This window comes from Rhinoderma darwinii, chromosome 2 (assembly GCF_050947455.1).
Source record: "Rhinoderma darwinii isolate aRhiDar2 chromosome 2, aRhiDar2.hap1, whole genome shotgun sequence".
Taxonomy (NCBI): Eukaryota; Metazoa; Chordata; class Amphibia; order Anura; family Rhinodermatidae; genus Rhinoderma; species Rhinoderma darwinii.
Window position 1 is genome coordinate 74096299 of NC_134688.1, and position 19623 is coordinate 74115921.

The following is a 19623-nucleotide window of genomic DNA, read 5'->3' on the forward strand; positions in this document are numbered from 1 at the left end:
CAACCATTAATAGTGCAAGCAGAGATCAACCATTAATAGTGCAAGTAGTGATCAGCCATTAATAGTGCAAGTAGTGATCAGCCATTAATAGTGCAAGTAGTGATCAGCCATTAATAGTGCAAGTAGTGATCAGCCATTAATAGTGCAAGTAGTGATCAGCCATTAATAGTGCAAGTAGAGATCAGCCATTAATAGTGCAAGTAGTGATCAGCCATTAATAGTGCAGGTAGTGATCAGCCATTAATAGTGCAAGTAGAGATCAGCCATTAATAGTGCAAGTAGAGATAAACCATTAATAGTGCAAGTAGTGATCAGCCATTAATAGTGCAAGTAGAGATCAGCCATTAATAGTGCAAGTAATGATCAGCCATTAATAGTGCAAGTAGAGATCAACCATTAATAGTGCAAGTAGTGATCAGCCATTAATAGTGCAAGTAGTGATCAACCATTAATAGTGCAAGTAGTGATCAGCCATTAATAGTGCAAGTAGTGATCAGCCATTAATAGTGCAAGTAGTGATCAGCCATTAATAGTGCAAGTAGTGATCAGCCATTAATAGTGCAAGTAGAGATCAGCCATTAATAGTGCAAGTAGAGATCAGTCATTAATAGTGCAAGTAATGATCAGCCATTAATAGTGCAAGTAGAGATCAGCCATTAATAGTGCAAGTAGTGATCAGCCATTAATAGTGCAAGTAGTGATCAGCCTTTAATAGCGCAAGTAGTGATCAGCCATTAATAGTGCAAGTAGAGATCAGCCATTAATAGTGCAAGTAATGATCAGCCATTAATAGTGCAAGTAGAGATCAGCCATTAATAGTGCAAGTAGAGATCAGCCATTAATAGTGCAAGTAGTGATCAGCCATTAATAGTGCAAGTAGTGATCAGCCATTAATAGTGCAAGTAGAGATCAGCCATTAATAGTGCAAGTAGAGATAAACCATTAATAGTGCAAGTAGTGAACAGCCATTAATAGTGCAAGTAGTGATCAGCCATTAATAGTGCAAGTAGTGATAAGCCATTAATAGTGCAAGTAGTGATCAGCCATTAATAGTGCAAGTAGTGATCAGCCATTAATAGTGCAAGTAGAGATCAGCCATTAATAGTGCAAGTAATGATCAGCCATTAATAGTGCAAGTAGAGATCAACCATTAATAGTGCAAGTAGTGATCAGCCATTAATAGTGCAAGTAGTGATCAGCCATTAATAGTGCAAGTAGTGATCAGCCATTAATAGTGCAAGTAGTGATCAGCTATTAATAGTGCAAGTAGAGATCAGCCATTAATAGTGCAAGTAGAGATAAACCATTAATAGTGCAAGTAGTGATCAGCCATTAATAGTGCAAGTAGTGATCAGCCATTAATAGTGCAAGTAGTGATAAGCCATTAATAGTGCAAGTAGTGATCAGCCATTAATAGTGCAAGTAGTGATCAGCCATTAATAGTGCAAGTAGAGATCAGCCATTAATAGTGCAAGTAATGATCAGCCATTAATAGTGCAAGTAGAGATCAACCATTAATAGTGCAAGTAGTGATCAGCCATTAATAGTGCAAGTAGTGATCAGCCATTAATAGTGCAAGTAGAGATCAGCCATTTAGGGCATGGCCCCACGTGGCGGAATTCCTCCGCAACTGTCCGCATCAATGCCGCACCTAATCCGGGTTGCGGATTACGGCTGCGGATCTGCCCAAATGTGCAGTAAATTGATGCGGACTAGCTGCTGCGGACTGCGGGAAAAGTGCTTCCCTTCTCTCTATCAGTGCAGGATAGAGAGAAGGGACAGCACTTTCCCTAGTGGAAGTAAACGACTTTCATACTTACCGGCTGTTGTCTTGGTGACGCGTCCCTCCCTCGGCATCCAGCCCGACCTCCCTGGATGACGCGGCAGTCCATGTGACCCCTGCAGCCTGTGATTGGCTGCAGCCGTCGCTTACACTGAAACGTCATCCTGAGAAGCCGGACTGGAGACAGAAGCAGGGAGTTCTCGGTAAGTATGAACTTCTACTTTTTGACAGGTTGCTGTATATTGGGATCGGTAGTCACTGTCCCGGGTGCAGAAACAGTTACTGCCGATCGCTTAACTCTTTCAGCACCCTGGACAGTGACTATTTACTGACGTCTCCTAGCAACGCTCCCGTCATTACGGGAGCCCCATTGACTTCCTCAGTCTGGCTGTAGACCTAGAAATACATAGGTCCAGCCAGAATGAAGAAATGTCAAGTTAAAAAAGCAAAACGCATCCGCAGCACACATAACATGTGCATGACAGCTGCGGACTTCATTGCGGAAATTAGAATCTTCATTGAAGTCAATGGAGAACTTCCGCAATGAGTCCGCAACCAGTCCGCCACTGCTCCGCAACAGACAGAGCATGCTGCGGACACCAAATTCCGCTCCGCAGCCTATGCTCCGCAGCGGAATTTTACGCCTCGTCTAAACGAACACTTCTAAATAGAAGTGGAAGGCAATGGAGAAACGGCTCCGCTGCGGATTAACGCTGCGGAGTGTCCGCAGCGGAATTTAAGTGAAATTCCGCCACGTGTGAACCCAGCCTAATAGTCCAAGTAGAGATCAACCATTAATAGTGCAAGTAGTGATAAGCCATTAATAGTGCAAGTAGTGATCAACCATTAATAGTGCAAGTAGTGATCAGCCATTAATAGTGCAAGTAGAGATCAGCCATTAATAGTGCAAGTAGAGATCAGCCATTAATAGTGCAAGTAGTGATCAGCCATTAATAGTGCAAGTAGTGATCAGCCATTAATAGTGCAAGTAGTGATCAGCCATTAATAGTGCAAGTAGTGATCAGCCATTAATAGTGCAAGTAGTGATCAGCCATTAATAGTGCAAGTAGAGATCAGCCATTAATAGTGCAAGTAATGATCAGCCATTAATAGTGCAAGTAGAGATCAGCCATTAATAGTGCAAGTAGAGATCAGCCATTAATAGTGCAAGTAGTGATCAGCCATTAATAGTGCAAGTAGAGATCAGCCATTAATAGTGCAAGTAGTGATCAGCCATTAATAGTGCAAGTAGTGATCAGCCATTAATAGTGCAAGTAGAGATCAGCCATTAATAGTGCAAGTAATGATCAGCCATTAATAGTGCAAGTAGAGATCAACCATTAATAGTGCAAGTAGTGATCAGCCATTAATAGTGCAAGTAGTGATCAACCATTAATAGTGCAAGTAGTGATCAGCCATTAATAGTGCAAGTAGAGATCAGCCATTAATAGTGCAAGTAGAGATCAGCCATTAATAGTGCAAGTAGTGATCAGCCATTAATAGTGCAAGTAGTGATCAGCCTTTAATAGTGCAAGTAGTGATCAGCCATTAATAGTGCAAGTAGAGATCAGCCATTAATAGTGCAAGTAATGATCAGCCATTAATAGTGCAAGTAGAGATCAGCCATTAATAGTGCAAGTAGAGATCAGCCATTAATAGTGCAAGTAGTGATCAGCCATTAATAGTGCAAGTAGTGATCAGCCATTAATAGTGCAAGTAGAGATCAGCCATTAATAGTGCAAGTAGAGATAAACCATTAATAGTGCAAGTAGTGAACAGCCATTAATAGTGCAAGTAGTGATCAGCCATTAAGGGCGGGTTCACACATGGCGGAATTTCACTTAAATTCCGCTGCGGACACTCCGCAGCGTTAATCCGCAGCGGAGCCGTTTCTCCATTGACTTTCACTTTAATTTAGCAGTGTTCGTTTACACGATGCGTACAATTCCGCTGCGGAGCATAGGCTGCGGAGCGGAATTTGGTGTCCGCAGCATGCTCTGTCTGTTGCGGAGCAGTGGCGGACTCATGGCGGAATTTCTCCATTGACTTCAATGGAGATTCAAAGTTCCGCAATGAAGTCCGCAGCTGTCATGCACATGTCATGTGTGCTGCGGATGCGTCTTGCTTTTTTAACTTGACATTTCTTCATTCTGGCTGGACCTATGTATTTCTAGGTCTACAGCCAGACTGAGGAAGTCAATGGGGCTCCCGTAATGACGGGAGCGTTGCTAGGAGACGTCAGTAAATAGTCACTGTCCAGGGTGCTGAAAGAGTTAAGCGATCGGCAGTAACTGTTTCTGCACCCGGGACAGTGACTACCGATCTCAATATACATGTATCTGTAAAAAAATATATAAGTTCATACTTACCGAGAACTCCCTGGGTCTGTCTCCAGTCCGGCCTCCCAGGATGACGATTCAGTGTAAGTGACGGCTGCAGCCAATCACAGGCCAAGCACAGGCTGCAGCGGTCACATGGACTGGCGCGTCATCCAGGGAGGTCGGGCTGGATGCCGAAAGAGGGACGCGTCACCAAGACAACGGCCGGTAAGTATGAAAGTCGTTTACTTTCACTAGGGAAAGTGCTGTCCCTTCTCTCTATCCTGCACTGATAGGGAGAAGGGAAGCACTTTTCCCGCAGTCCGCAGCAGCTAGTCCGCATCAATGTACTGCACATTTTGTGCAGATCCGCAGCAGAATCTGCAACGCAGATTCTGTGCGGCATGGATGCGGACAGTTGCGGAGGAATTCCGCCATGTGTGGTCATGCCCTAATAGTGCAAGTAGTGATAAGCCATTAATAGTGCAAGTAGTGATCAGCCATTAATAGTGCAAGTAGTGATCAGCCATTAATAGTGCAAGTAGAGATCAGCCATTAATAGTGCAAGTAATGATCAGCCATTAATAGTGCAAGTAGAGATCAACCATTAATAGTGCAAGTAGTGATCAGCCATTAATAGTGCAAGTAGGGATCAACCATTAATAGTGCAAGTAGTGATCAGCCATTAATAGTGCAAGTAGTGATCAGCCATTAATAGTGCAAGTAGTGATCAGCCATTAATAGTGCAAGTAGTGATCAGCCATTAATAGTGCAAGTAGAGATCAGCCATTAATAGTGCAAGTAGAGATAAACCATTAATAGTGCAAGTAGTGATCAGCCATTAATAGTGCAAGTAGTGATCAGCCATTAATAGTGCAAGTAGTGATAAGCCATTAATAGTGCAAGTAGTGATCAGCCATTAATAGTGCAAGTAGTGATCAGCCATTAATAGTGCAAGTAGAGATCAGCCATTAATAGTGCAAGTAATGATCAGCCATTAATAGTGCAAGTAGAGATCAACCATTAATAGTGCAAGTAGTGATCAGCCATTAATAGTGCAAGTAGTGATCAGCCATTAATAGTGCAAGTAGAGATCAGCCATTTAGGGCATGGCCCCACGTGGCGGAATTCCTCCGCAACTGTCCGCATCAATGCCGCACCTAATAAGGGTTGCGGATTACGGCTGCGGATCTGCCCAAATGTGCAGTAAATTGATGCGGACTAGCTGCTGCGGACTGCGGGAAAAGTGCTTCCCTTCTCTCTATCAGTGCAGGATAGAGAGAAGGGACAGCACTTTCCCTAGTGAAAGTAAACGACTTTCATACTTACCGGCCGTTGTCTTGGTGACGCGTCCCTCCCTCGGCATCCAGCCCGACCTCCCTGGATGACGCGGCAGTCCATGTGACCGCTGCAGCCTGTGATTGGCTACAGCCGTCACTTACACTGAAACGTCATCCTGAGAAGCCGGACTGGAGACAGAAGCAGGGAGTTCTCGGTAAGTATGAACTTCTATTTTTTGACAGGTTGCTGTATATTGGGATCGGTAGTCACTGTCCCGGGTGCAGAAACAGTTACTGCCGATCGCTTAACTCTTTCAGCACCCTGGACAGTGACTATTTACTGACGTCTCCTAGCAACGCTCCCGTCATTATGGGAGCCCCATTGACTTCCTCAGTCTGGCTGTAGACCTAGAAATACATAGGTCCAGCCAGAATGAAGAAATGTCAAGTTAAAAAAGCAAAACGCATCCGCAGCACACATAACATGTGCATGACAGCTGCGGACTTCATTGCGGAAATTAGAATCTTCATTGAAGTCAATGGAGAACTTCCGCAATGAGTCCGCAACCAGTCCGCCACTGCTCCGCAACAGACAGAGCATGCTGCGGACACCAAATTCCGCTCCGCAGCCTATGCTCCACAGCGGAATTTTACGCCTCGTCTAAACGAACACTTCTAAATAGAAGTGGAAGGCAATGGAGAAACGGCTCCGCTGCGGATTAACGCTGCGGAGTGTCCACAGCGGAATTTAGGTGAAATTCCGCCACGTGTGAACCCAGCCTAATAGTCCAAGTAGAGATCAACCATTAATAGTGCAAGTAGTGATAAGCCATTAATAGTGCAAGTAGTGATCAACCATTAATAGTGCAAGTAGTGATCAGCCATTAATAGTGCAAGTAGAGATCAGCCATTAATAGTGCAAGTAGAGATCAGCCATTAATAGTGCAAGTAGTGATCAGCCATTAATAGTGCAAGTAGTGATCAGCCATTAATAGTGCAAGTAGTGATCAGCCATTAATAGTGCAAGTAGTGATCAGCCATTAATAGTGCAAGTAGTGATCAGCCATTAATAGTGCAAGTAGAGATCAGTCATTAATAGTGCAAGTAATGATCAGCCATTAATAGTGCAAGTAGAGATCAGCCATTAATAGTGCAAGTAGAGATCAGCCATTAATAGTGCAAGTAGTGATCAGCCATTAATAGTGCAAGTAGTGATCAGCCATTAATAGTGCAAGTAGTGATCAGCCATTAATAGTGCAAGTAGTGATCAGCCATTAATAGTGCAAGTAGAGATCAGCCATTAATAGTGCAAGTAGTGATCAGCCATTAATAGTGCAAGTAGTGATCAGCCATTAATAGTGCAAGTAGAGATCAGCCATTAATAGTGCAAGTAATGATCAGCCATTAATAGTGCAAGTAGAGATCAACCATTAATAGTGCAAGTAGTGATCAGCCATTAATAGTGCAAGTAGTGATCAACCATTAATAGTGCAAGTAGTGATCAGCCATTAATAGTGCAAGTAGAGATCAGCCATTAATAGTGCAAGTAGAGATCAGCCATTAATAGTGCAAGTAGTGATCAGCCATTAATAGTGCAAGTAGTGATCAGCCATTAATAGTGCAAGTAGTGATCAGCCATTAATAGTGCAAGTAGAGATCAGCCATTAATAGTGCAAGTAATGATCAGCCATTAATAGTGCAAGTAGAGATCAGCCATTAATAGTGCAAGTAGAGATCAGCCATTAATAGTGCAAGTAGTGATCAGCCATTAATAGTGCAAATAGTGATCAGCCATTAATAGTACAAGTAGTGATCAGCCATTAATAGTGCAAGTAGTGATCAGCCATTAATAGTGCAAGTAGTGATCAGCCATTAATGGCGCAAGTAGTGATCAGACATTAATAGTGCAAGTAGAGATCAGCCATTAATAGTGCAAGTAATGATCAGCCATTAATAGTGCAAGTAGAGATCAGCCATTAATAGTGCAAGTAGAGATCAAGTTATCAGCCAAAGTATTGATCAATCATGATAGCATATATGTATTTCCCCAGTCACTAAGCCTGCACCGATGTCCTGGTGTATAAAGTAGGTGATCAGTTATTATACATTATGTTAGTATATGTCCCTTATTATACAGCCGGCAGTCCTGCACGGCTCCATGTAGTGAGCATACAAGGTGACATCACACATCCTGCAGGCCTTCCCCAGAGCATGACTAGTGATCAGCTCTTCTACATTGTACTAGGGTAATATTAACCCCATTAGAGGACCCGCAGCCTCCCCCCTGTCATATATAAGCCCCTGTAGCCTGCACATACTGAGAAGCGGGCTGTCTGCTATACGTGCTGCTATAGGGTGACTGATGATCCAGCACAGGGTGTGGGCGGGGACGGGTGACAGCGGGAGACAGATCTTCTTCCTGGCAGCAGGGTCACCGGGTGCAGCTCCCAGGTAAGTGCCCTCCACTCATTCCTATGTGCATTATATTCCTATGCTGCTGTATTGATCTCTGGTCTATGTAGTGTGGCTGCTGCTGATCGCTGATCACTTCCTCAGGGCTTTGATCATGGCCAGCTGCCCTCTCACCCTCCTCAGTGTAAGCCAGAGCTGCAGTACACATGCTGGGCACTGGGCAGGTCACAGGTGCTCTTCCCTGGATTCTTGTCCTCTACCTGTGGCAATGTCTGCCGCCTGTCCTTGCACAGAGGCTTGTGGCTGATGTAACCCTGGCAAGGCCTCTTCTTCTCTGCCTGGCCCTCCTCCCAGCTCACATGTACCCAGCCTGGAACTCATATTCTCCATTCTCTCACTGGCATCTGTGTGGGTATTACATTAGAAAAGGAAGGACAGTAATGAGTTACAATGTCACCTTACAGTATTATGTTCTCATAGATAAACAGCCTGACATTGTATCCCTGGAATTAAATATTATTTATTTATATGTTAGTGTTATGCATCTCTGCAGTTTAATATATATATAATGGAAGTTTTTGATACAAGTGTATAAAGATCATACACATCATTCATAGCATATTGGGAGTAGTGGTTCCTAACTTTGTTAGGTTATAGAAAACCAAAATCCAAACATTTACGGTGCCCACACAAGTGACTGTATAAGAACGCTTATTGTTAGGTTTGTGGCTAAAACTATTGGTTCTGACTGACGTGTGATTTTCTTTCAACGTATTATTGGTTGTGTAACACTAGGATTTTATCATTTATTCAGTTAAGAGATTGAGTAATTGCAGCAATTCACACAAAATTATATTTGCAACGTACCGTAAGAAAAATCATCATGCAACTTATGCCTGTTAAGGTCTTGTTCACACGCTGCAGGTTTGCTATGTTTACAGAGGAGATGTATATATTTCATTCCTGTTTAAAATCTACTTCTGGTTTTATCTTGGAAAAAAACAACAACAAAAACTGCACCAAATGTACATGATCTGTGTGAATAAAGCCTGACACCCGTTTTCCTATGGAAAATATGCAAATGCTGGTTGGTTCAGGAGACACATTGAGCTGTGTATTCCCAGCGTTAGGGTATGTTCACACGGCCTATTTACGGACGTAAATCGGGCGTTTTTGCCCCGAATTACGCCCGAAAATAGCGCCTCAATAGCGCTGACAAACATCTGCCCATTGAAAGCAATGGGCAGACGTTTGTCTGTTCACACGAGGCGTATATTTACGCGCCGCTGTCAAATGACGGCGCGTAAATAGACGCCCGCGTCAAAGAAGTGACCTGTCACTTCTTTGGCCGTAATTGGAGCCGCTATTCATTGACTCCAATGAATAGCAGCGCTAATTACGGCCGTAATTGACGCGGCGTTCAAGCGCCTGCACATGCCGGTACGGCTGAAATTACGGGGATGTTTTCAGGCTGAAACATCCCCGTAATTTCAGCCGTAACGGACGCCCTCGTGTGAACATACCCTTATTGTGATGACGTTGGGTAAAAGCTGAATGGTGGGATGTACCTAGACCTGGGTCAGACATATAGTACATACACCTACTCTGTAGGGGGACAGGAGGACCTGGAATGAAACTCACACAGGAACTGGCAGAATATACAAAGTCCATGCAGATGTCCTCAGGACACTCACTTTTTTTGTGCAGGTACATAAGGTAATTCCACTACACTATTCACAGAACATATTGTGGTGCAGAAGAAGTTTTCCTAACACAGGCTTCATTCGGATTTTACATTCGTATGTCATCCTTTTTATGCATACTGTAACACGGAGCTTGGTGAATAAATTAAAATATTCATATGGGCGTATAAAATATGTGCATATTTTAAAAACACAGCATGCACTAATTTTATCTGTATAAAATGTGGATAGAAAACGCCCTTTTAGGGCCAATTTCACACGCCAGTACTGAGCCAAAAGCAGGATTGGAACAATACGCTGAAGGGGTGCATATCTCTCCATGGTACTGTTTCCCTACGTAGGTTCCACTCCTAGTTTTGGCTCATAAATACTGATGCAAAATACTGACCAAAATACTGCCGTGTGATAGAGACCTTAGTCTATGGAGAATGATTAAAATACTGATGCATCTGTATTGCATTCCTTTTTCAAAGCGACTGTCTTATCTTATTCAATTATCTCCCTAGAAGACAGCCCATCAGTAATACGGATCTGTAATACTGATCTAAAACTGATGAAATACTGATGACATACTGAGATAAAATATGGATCTATATTACGGAGGCTTACAAATACGCTCGTCTGAAAGATGCTTAAAGATGACCTCCACCCTAAATCTGAGCAATCGACAGATGACTCAAAGCGACAATGTCCATTATATCTATAGTACCAAAACTATACAATCAAGTGAAATCCATTGAATCATTAGATAATTGCTGGATATGTTTTTAAACATTGATCAATCATTATAATATCTTTTTATATATTCAGCAATCTGACTATGAAAAATAAACATAGATATCAGCAGAAAGTTTATCAGCTTTAATAGGAATTGTCGGACTACATCGTGGCCAACATCACCTCTACCCTATAATAAGTGAGACTGCTGATGGCCACACGACTATGTAGATCCAGCATAGTCACCCCGTGGTTGTTGCCAACTTGAGGCTGGGAGAAGCCGGAGGGAATCCATCTAGAGCAGTGATCCCCAACCACCGGGCCGCGGACCAATACCGGCCGCGGATCATTTGGTACCGGGCTGCGGATCATTTGGTATCTGCCCCCGTGGCTGCAGGGAATTCCTGGCGAAAAACCGCACCAAGTTGTGGTGCAGTTTTTCGCCCGGAATCTCCGCTGCGGCAAACTGCTGATGATTGAACTGCTGATGATTCAACTGCTGATGATTGAACTGCTGATGACGTTTTACCCCCGGGAGACCAGTACAGCCTGTAATTGTCTGCAAGCGGCTGTCACATGGGATGAAGCGTCATCCCAGGAGACCGACCCTCTGACGTCTTTCAGGCCGGCCTCCTGGGATGACGTTTCATCCCATGTGACCGCAGCTACAGCCTGTGATTGTGTTACTCCAATTTATATGGTTAAAAATTGAAAGTTATATTTTATATATTATCCCTTCCTCTATATATTTGTCATCCCAGGAGGACGGCCTGGAGGAAGAAACAGATTTCTGGGTAAGTATATGATTTATTTTTTCTGAGTTGTGTTTTTTGCGGCGGAATTGCTTTGATTCCGCCTCATTAAATGCAACAACTGCTATTTGTCGTGGGATTTACCTCCCATTGACTTCAATGGGGAAAACCCGCAACAAATAATCAGCGTTTACGCAAATACAATTGACATGCTGCGGAATAAAACTCTGCACCGCAGGTCAATTTCTGTGCGTTTTTCCGCTCACTATTTACACAGCGTGTGGATGAGATTTGTTCTATCTCATCCACTTTGCTGATACTGTATTATGCTGCAGATTTTCTGCAACAAATTCCGTTGCGGAAATTACGCTGTATTTACGCAATGTGTGAACTGACCCTAAACCCCCACCCCCCCCACCCACAGATCCGTGGAAAAATTGTCTTGCATGAAACTGGTCCTCGTTTGAAAAAAAGGTTGGTCCAGAGGACACTTCTACCCCAGCCCTGAAAAGAACACTGGCCTCAAGCCAGTGTTGAAACTATGTTCTCTCGAAATTGCAGTGCCTTAGAGAAAGACATAATTCAAAAGGATCGGGGAACCTGTCTCTGAATCAAGCTGCCCATGTTTAGGTCAGAATGGTCTTGCTGACAGGTTCCCTTTAAAGCATAATGGCCACCTGTTAATAGAGTCAATCAGATATTAAGGACAAATGCCCTCTCAAATGTAGTTCCCTAGTGATCAGCTTATTGCCAGGGTCTGCAATGTCTCCTTGTACAGTTACACTGGAGGGGAAATGTAGTTTTGCATGCAGCCATGTGGTAGGGCTGGGCAATTATGACCTAAATCAAAATCACGATTAATTGAACATGTAACCTCGATTTACGATTATTGAACGATTATTTAGGCCACACCCGTTTTTGCAAGCCACACACCCCTATTTGCATGCTACGCCATTAAATTAATATCTATCCCCTGAGCCTGCTGTATACTACTGTATATAAAATATTTCCCCCGACACTGCCCCCACACAGTATAATGCCCCACCGCTGCCCCCACACATTATATGGCCACTATAACTGCCTCCACGCAATATAATGCCCTTATATCTGCCCTCCACAGAGTATAATGCCCCCCTAGCTGCCACCACACAGTATAATGGCCCCCATAACTGTCCTACACACAGTATAAAGCCCCCATAGCTGCCTCTACATAGTAGAATGCCACTATAACTGACTTTCACACAGTATAATGCCCCTCTAGTTGCCCTCACACAGTATAATTGTCACAATCTGTGGGTATGTGGACCCACTAGGCCGCACTGCCGTAGCGGGGTAGCACCTGGCCAAACTACAGTGTACCAAGTCAATATAAAGTCAGAGCACAAGGGTATCTGTAATAGTCCAAACAATAGCAACGGCTTAGGCACAGATGGGACCTTGGCAGCAGGTGATACAAAACATGGTAGATGACACCAGACGTGGTGTAAGTCAGCAGGCGTAGTAGACCGCACAACACGACTCCAACACTACAAATCGCACAGGAACAAATACAGCACTGAATACAGGATACAGGTAGCAGGGCACGGGAACATGGTGAACATGTTAACACCTAAGGGACCATTTGCAAGACTAACAGAGGAATACAAACAATGATCAGACAAGGAGTAAAAGGGCAGAGCCCTTGTTATAGTCCAGGGTGATCATGGGCTAATTAGTGATGTTTAACATGTGCGCGCACTGGCCCTTTAAGGCCAGGTGCGAACTTGTGCACGCACCCTATGGGACACAGCAGAGCGGAGCGGAAGTGAGCGCTGGCATCTCCTGGGGAGGCGATGTGGACCAGCGCTCACAAGTCCATGGCTGTGGCCGTTGAGGGGTAAGTAGTCCCGATGGTCCGCGGCCGTGAATTTTACAGTATCCCCCCTCTTCTTGGGACCAGAGTGAGAGAGAAACTTCTTAATGAGGGTAGGGGCATTGAGGTTCTCTTGTGGCTCCCAGGACCTCTCCTCTGGAGCAAACCCCTTTCAATCCACGGAATAAAAAGTTCTTCCTCCTACTTTCTTGAAGTCCAGGATCTCCTATACCTCGAACACATCGGAAGAACCGCTGGGAGCAACTGCAGGGCTAGGAGTTTTAGTGTAGTGGTTCAGGATCACAGGCTTTAGAAGGGACACATGAAGGAGTTGGGGATTCTGAGGGTTTGAGGCAGCCAAAGCTTATAGGACACAGGATTAATCTGTTGCAGGATCCCAAAAGATCCGACGAACCTGGGAACAAATTTGTATGAAGGACCGGGTCTGTTGCCAGATTTGCAGAAAGTCCCCAAATGCAGTCAGCTGTGGGTACCAGAGATGTAGCTGACACAGGAAGAGAGATTCTCGCATGTTGACCGTAGACAATGTAGAATGGTGTTGTTAAGGATCTGCCAGACACAGCTTCTGTATCCACGCCCATAGGTAATCAGTCTGCACCTGCTTCTATGTCTGTGAGACTGACTCCACCTTCCACCACTCAGGATGGCAGGCTTAGGAGTGGGAGAGCCTATCGCAGCCTGGCCAGACGGAGCTAGCTCCCGCCCTCTGTCTATTTATACCTGCCTTTCCTGTTCCTCCTTGCTTGTGATTCTTCTCTGTTGGTTTCCTGGCCCTGCTGCAGCTTCTAGAACTACTTGTCCCTGCTTCGTATTGACCCTGGCTTACTGACTACTCTTCTGCTCTGCGTTTGGTACCTCGTACACTCCTGGTTTGACTCGGCTTGTTCACTACTCTCCTGCTCTACGTTTGGCACCTCGTACTCTCCTGGTTTGACTCGGCTCGTTTACTACTCTTGTTGCTCACGGTGTTGCCGTGGGCAACTGCCCCGTTTCCCTTTGTTCTGTGTTTCCTTGTCTGGTTGTCTGTCGTGCACTTATTGAGTGTAGGGACCGTCGCCAAGTTGTACCCCGTCGCCTAGGGCGGGTTGTTGCAACTAAGCAGGCACTGAGTGGCGGGTAGATTAGGGCTCACTTGTCTGTTTCCCTATCCCTGTCATTACATAATCACAAGCCCATATACCTACTCTACCCTGGTCCCTCACACCACTATGGACCCCCTTGAGACACTGGTTCAGCAAATGCAGGGTCTCTCCCTAAAGGTCCAGGCCCTGGCTCAGAGGGTCAACCAGCCTGATGCTACCATGGTAGTACCGCCTCACCTCTTGAACCCCACCTCAAGTTGCCTGACCGGTTCTCAGGGGACCGGAAGACTTTTCTCTCCTTTCGGGAGAGTTTTAGGCTCTATTTTCGTTTAAAGCCCCACTCCTCAGGTTCTGAGAGCCAGCGGGTGGGTATAATTATGTCCCGGCTCCAGGAAGGGCCCCAAGAATGGGCCTTCTCCTTGGCTCCTGACGCCCCTGAACTTTCCTCCGTTGATCTTTTCTTTTCTGCTCTCGGACTCATTTATGACGAGACTGACAGGACTGCCTTTGCCGAGAGTCAGCTGGTGACCTTACGTCAGGGTAAGAGACCTGTTGAGGAGTATTGCTCTGACTTTAGGAAGTGGTGCGTAGCTTCTCGGTGGAATGACCCTGCCTTAAGGTGCCAGTTTAGGTTGGGTCTGTCGAACGCCCTGAAAGACCTGCTAGTTAGCTATCCCTCTTCTGACTCCCTAGACCAGGTTATGGCTTTAGCGGTACGACTTGACCGACGTCTCAGGGAACGACAACGTGAACGTTTATGTGTTTTCTCCTCTGACTCCCCCATGATGCCTCCCGAGGTTCCGTTGCTTCGTTCTTCCACGGAAGACTCGGATGTACCTATGCAACTCGGGGCCTCCGTGTCCCCCCAACAACGTAGAGAGTTCCGCAGGAAGAATGGTCTCTGCTTTTATTGTGGGGATGACAAGCATCAAGTGAACACCTGTCCTAGGCGTAAGAATAAGCAGCCGGAAAACTTCCGCGCCTAAGTGATCATCGGGGAGGTCATTTGGGCGCACAGGTATTTCCCGTAAATATGAAACGTAATAAAATCTTGCTTCCCTTTCAGGTCTCTTTTGGTGGTAGGTCTGCTACCGGCAGTGCCTTCGTGGATTCAGGGTCGTCTGCTAATATCATGTCTGTGGAATTTGCTATGTCTCTAGCTATGCCTTTGATTGATTTGCCTAAACCTGTCCCGGTAGTGGGTATCGACTCCACTCCTCTTGCTAATGGTTATTTTACACAGCATACCCCTGTTTTTGAACTCCTTGTTGGCTCCATGCATTTGGAGCAGTGCTCTGTACTGTTGATGCAGGGATTATCGTCCGATTTGGTTTTAGGCCTTCCCTGGTTGCAGTTGCATAATCCCACGTTTGACTGGAATACTGGGGATCTTACCAAATGGGGTAATGAATGCTTGACGTCATGTTTTTCTGTTAATTCTATTTCTCCCCCTGAGAAGGTGAACACGCTACCTGAGTTTGTTCAGGACTTCGCTGATGTTTTCTCTAAGGAGGCCTCCGAAGTGTTACCTCCTCATAGAGAATACGATTGCGCTATCGATTTGGTACCAGGAGCTAAGCTCCCTAAGGGTAGGATATTTAATCTCTCTTGTCCCGAACGTGAAGCCATGAGAGAGTATATCCAGGAATGCCTGGCCAAGGGTTACATTCGCCCCTCTACTTCTCCGGTAGGTGCTGGCTTCTTCTTCGTAGGGAAGAAGGATGGTGGTCTTAGGCCATGCATTGACTACCGTAACTTGAATAAGGTCACTGTAAGGAACCAGTATCCCCTTCCTTTGATTCCTGATCTCTTTAATCAGGTTCAGGGGGCCTAATGGTTCTCTAAGTTTGATCTACGGGGGGGCATATAACCTTATCCGCATCAAAGAGGGGGATGAGTGGAAGACTGCGTTTAACACGCCCGAAGGTCATTTCGAATAACTCGTCATGCCCTTTGGGTTGTGTAATGCTCCCGCGGTCTTCCAGAATTTCATAAATAAGATTTAAAGAGATTACCTGGGGGTATTTCTTGTAGTGTACCTTGATGACATACTTGTGTTTTCCAAGGACTGGTCCTCCCACATTGAGAATGTCAGGAAGGTGCTCCAGGTCCTTCGGGAAAACAAACTGTTTGTGAAGACCGAAAAATGTGTGTTTGGGGTGCAGGAGATACCATTTTTGGGTCAAATCCTCACTCCTCATGAATTCCGCATGGACCTTGCCAAGGTCCAGGCTGTGGCGGAATGGGTCCAACCTGCCTCCCTGAAGGCGTTACAGTGCTTCTTGGGGTTCGCTAATTATTACAGGAGATTTATTGCTAACTTCTCGGTCATCGCTAAGCCTCTTACGGACCTCACTCGCAAGGGTGCTGATCTCCTCCGCTGGCCCCCTGAGGCTGTCCAGGCTTTGAGGTCCTTAAGAAGTTCTTTATCTCGGCCCCGGTGTTGGTTCAGCCCAACCAAATGGAGCCATTTATCGTGGAGGTTGACGCATCCGAGGTGGGAGTGGGGGCTGTCTGGTCCCAGGGTACCAGGTCCCTCACCCATCTCCGTCCCTGTGCCTACTTCTCCAGGAAGTTTTCGCCCACTGAGAGTAACTATGATATTGGCAACCGCGAACTCTTAGCCATTAAATGGGCATTTGAAGAGTGGCGCCACTTCCTGGAGGGGGCTAGGCACCAGGTAACGGTCCTTACCGACCACAAGAATCTTGTTTTCCTAGAATCGGCCCGGAGGCTAAACCCGAGACAAGCTCGATGGGCGTTATTTTTTACCAGATTAAATTTTTTGGTTACCTATAGGGCTGGGTCTAAAAATATTAAGGCTGATGCACTATCGCTTAGCTTCATGGCCAGCCCTCCTTCGGAGGAAGATCCTGCTTGTGTTTTGCCTCCAGGTATAATCATTTCCTCTATTGAGTCTGATTTAGTCTCTGAAATTGCTGCTGATCAAAGTTCAGCTCCCGGGAACTTTCCTGAGAACAAGCTGTTTGTTCCCCTGCAATTCCGGCTAAGGGTACTTAGGGAAAATCATGACTCCGCACTATCTGGTCATCCAGGCATCCTGGGTACCAAGCACCTCATTACCAGAAACTATTGGTGGCCTGGGTTGCCTAAAGACGTTAAGGCCTACGTCGCCGCTTGTGAGGTTTGTGCTAGGTCCAAGACTCCCAGGTCCCGACCAGCGGGCTTACTATGTTCTTTGCCCATTCCCCAGAGACCTTGGACCCATATCTCCATGGATTTTATCACCGATTTGCCTCCATCTCAAGGCAAGTCGGTGGTGTGGGTTGTAGTAGACCGCTTCAGTAAGATGTGCCACTTTGTGCACCTCAAAAAACTACGCAATGCTAAGACGTTAGCTACCTTGTTTGTCAAACACATCCTGCGTCTCCATGGGGTCCCTGTCAATATTGTTTCTGACAGAGGGGTACAATTTGTTTCTTTGTTTTGGAGAGCCTTCTGTAAAAAGTTGGAGATTGATCTGTCCTTCTCCTCTGCCTTCCATCCTGAAACTAATGGCCAAACCGAGAGGACTAATCAGTCTCTAGAACAATATTTAAGGTGTTTTATCTCTGACTGTCAATATGATTGGGTCTCATTCATTCCCCTCGCCGAATTTTCCCTTAATAACCGGGTCAGTAACTCGTCAGGGGTCTCCCCCTTTTTCTGTAATTTTGGGTTTAATCCACGGTTCTCCTCCGTATCACCTGGTAGTTCCAACTATCCCGAGGTAGAGGTCGTTCATCAGGAACTGTGCACAGTCTGGGCCCAGGTTCACAAGAACCTAGAGGCGTCCCAGAGCATACAGAAAACTCAGGCAGATAGAAGACGTTCTGCTAACCCCTTGTTTATGGTCGGGGATCTGGTGTGGCTATTGTCAAAGAACTTGCGCCTTAAACTCCCGTCCAAGAAGTTTGCTCCCCGGTTTATAGGGCCGTACAAGGTCATTGAAGTCCTCAATCCTGTTTCCTTCCGACTGGAGTTGCCCCCATCTTTTCGAGTACACGACGTGTTTCATGCCTCCCTCCTTAAACGCTGCTCCCCGTCCTTGGCTCCCTCGAGGAAACTTCCTGTCCCCGTTCTCACCCCTGAGGGGGTGGAATTCGAGGTGGCCAAGATTGTGGACAGCAAGATGGTCCAAGGCTCCCTCCAGTACCTGGTCCATTGGAGAGGATACGGGCCTGAGGAGAGGACTTGGGTACCCGCCCGGGATGTTCACGCTGGGGTATTGGTCAGGAGGTTCCACCTTTGTTTCCCCAATAAACCAGGTCCATCTAGAAAGGGTCCGGTGGCCCCTCATAAAAGGGGGGGTACTGTTAAGGATCTGCCAGGCACAGCTTCTGTATCCACGCCCATAGGTAATCAGTCTGCACCTGCTTCTATGTCTGTGAGAATGACTCCACCTTCCACCACTCAGGATGGCAGGCTTAGGAGTGGGAGAGCCTATCACAGCCTGGCCAGACGGAGCTAGCTCCCGCCCTCTGTCTATTTATACCTGCCTTTCCTGTTCCTCCTTGCTTGTGATTCTTCTCTGTTGGTTTCCTGGCCCTGCTGCAGCTTCTAGAACTACTTGTCCCTGGTTCGTATTGACCCTGGCTTACTGACTACTCTTCCGCTCTGCGTTTGGTACCTCGTACACTCCTGGTTTGACTCGACTTGTTCACTACTCTCCTGCTCTACGTTTGGCACCTCGTACTCTCCTGGTTTGACTCGGCTCGTTTACTACTCTTGTTGCTCACGGTGTTGCCGTGGGCAACTGCCCCGTTTCCCTTTGTTCTGTGTTTCCTTGTCTGGTTGTCTGTCGTGCACTTATTGAGTGTAGGGACCGTCGCCCAGTTGTACCCCGTCGCCTAGGGCGGGTCGTTGCAAGTAGGCAGGGACTGAGTGGCGGGTAGATTAGGGATCACTTGTCTGTTTCCCTATCCCTGTCATTACAAGTGTGGAAGTGGTGGACTCACTTTTGTGGTTGTTATACGAGAATTTGGCCCATGGATGAATCTGTACCCAGTCATTATGCTGCATGGAGATGCTTGATAAAGACCCATCTATGGGTTGAAACGTTGCAAGTGTTTTTATGCTTGGTGAATAAATCAAATACACTTCTTTGGATTATCTTGGGTGCTGCCGTTCCTTTCTTCGATTGCATATTGATTGTCTCCCTTGGATCTGGGATTCTTTGCTGCATGCACCACCCATGTTTGGGGAGTTGTCCTTTCCCACTGAAGATTTTTTTGTGGCTTTGCTGCTGTTTTCCTGAATATAAAAGCTGTACCCAGTAATCATGCTGCATGGAGATGAAGAGGCGGAGATAATTCTCCATGATCCTCTCGACTTGGAATTTACAGAGGGCTCTCCAGAGGTGAATTGAACCCCCCGATCAGACATGATGTGAAGAGGCAAGCCATGCAAGCGGAAGATGTGCTGAATAAAGAGCTTTGCCAGTCGAGGAGCAGAAGGTAGGCCGTTCAGCGGGACAAAATGTGCCATCTTCGAAAATCGATCCACCACCACCCAGACAGTATTGCATCCTGCTTAGGGGGGAAGGTCTGTGACAAAGTCCATTGCAATTTGCTGCCATGGGGCATTGGGTACCGGCAGAGGTTGGAGCAGACCGGCAGGTTTGGAGTGAGCAACCTTGTTGGAAGCAAAGCATACACAGTACAGGAAGAGGCAAAGTCCACAATAACTTTGGGATGCGTGGGC

The 19623-nt window shown here is 46.0% G+C and overlaps 1 protein-coding gene across 2 annotated transcripts in view; it reads left to right on the forward strand.

Moving 5' to 3' along the window:
- The first annotated feature begins 7562 nt into the window (after positions 1 to 7562).
- The window catches only part of LOC142742222 (mitochondrial ornithine transporter 1-like), a 46168-nt gene continuing 34107 nt past the window's right edge, over positions 7563 to 19623 (forward strand). Inside the window, exons 1-2 of one of the 2 annotated variants that reach the window (XM_075851756.1) lie at positions 7563 to 7832; positions 10975 to 11007. The gene's annotated coding sequence lies outside the window, so the exon portion shown is untranslated. The remainder of the gene's footprint in view (positions 7833 to 10974; positions 11008 to 19623) is intronic. The other variant, XM_075851755.1, reaches the window with a different exon arrangement.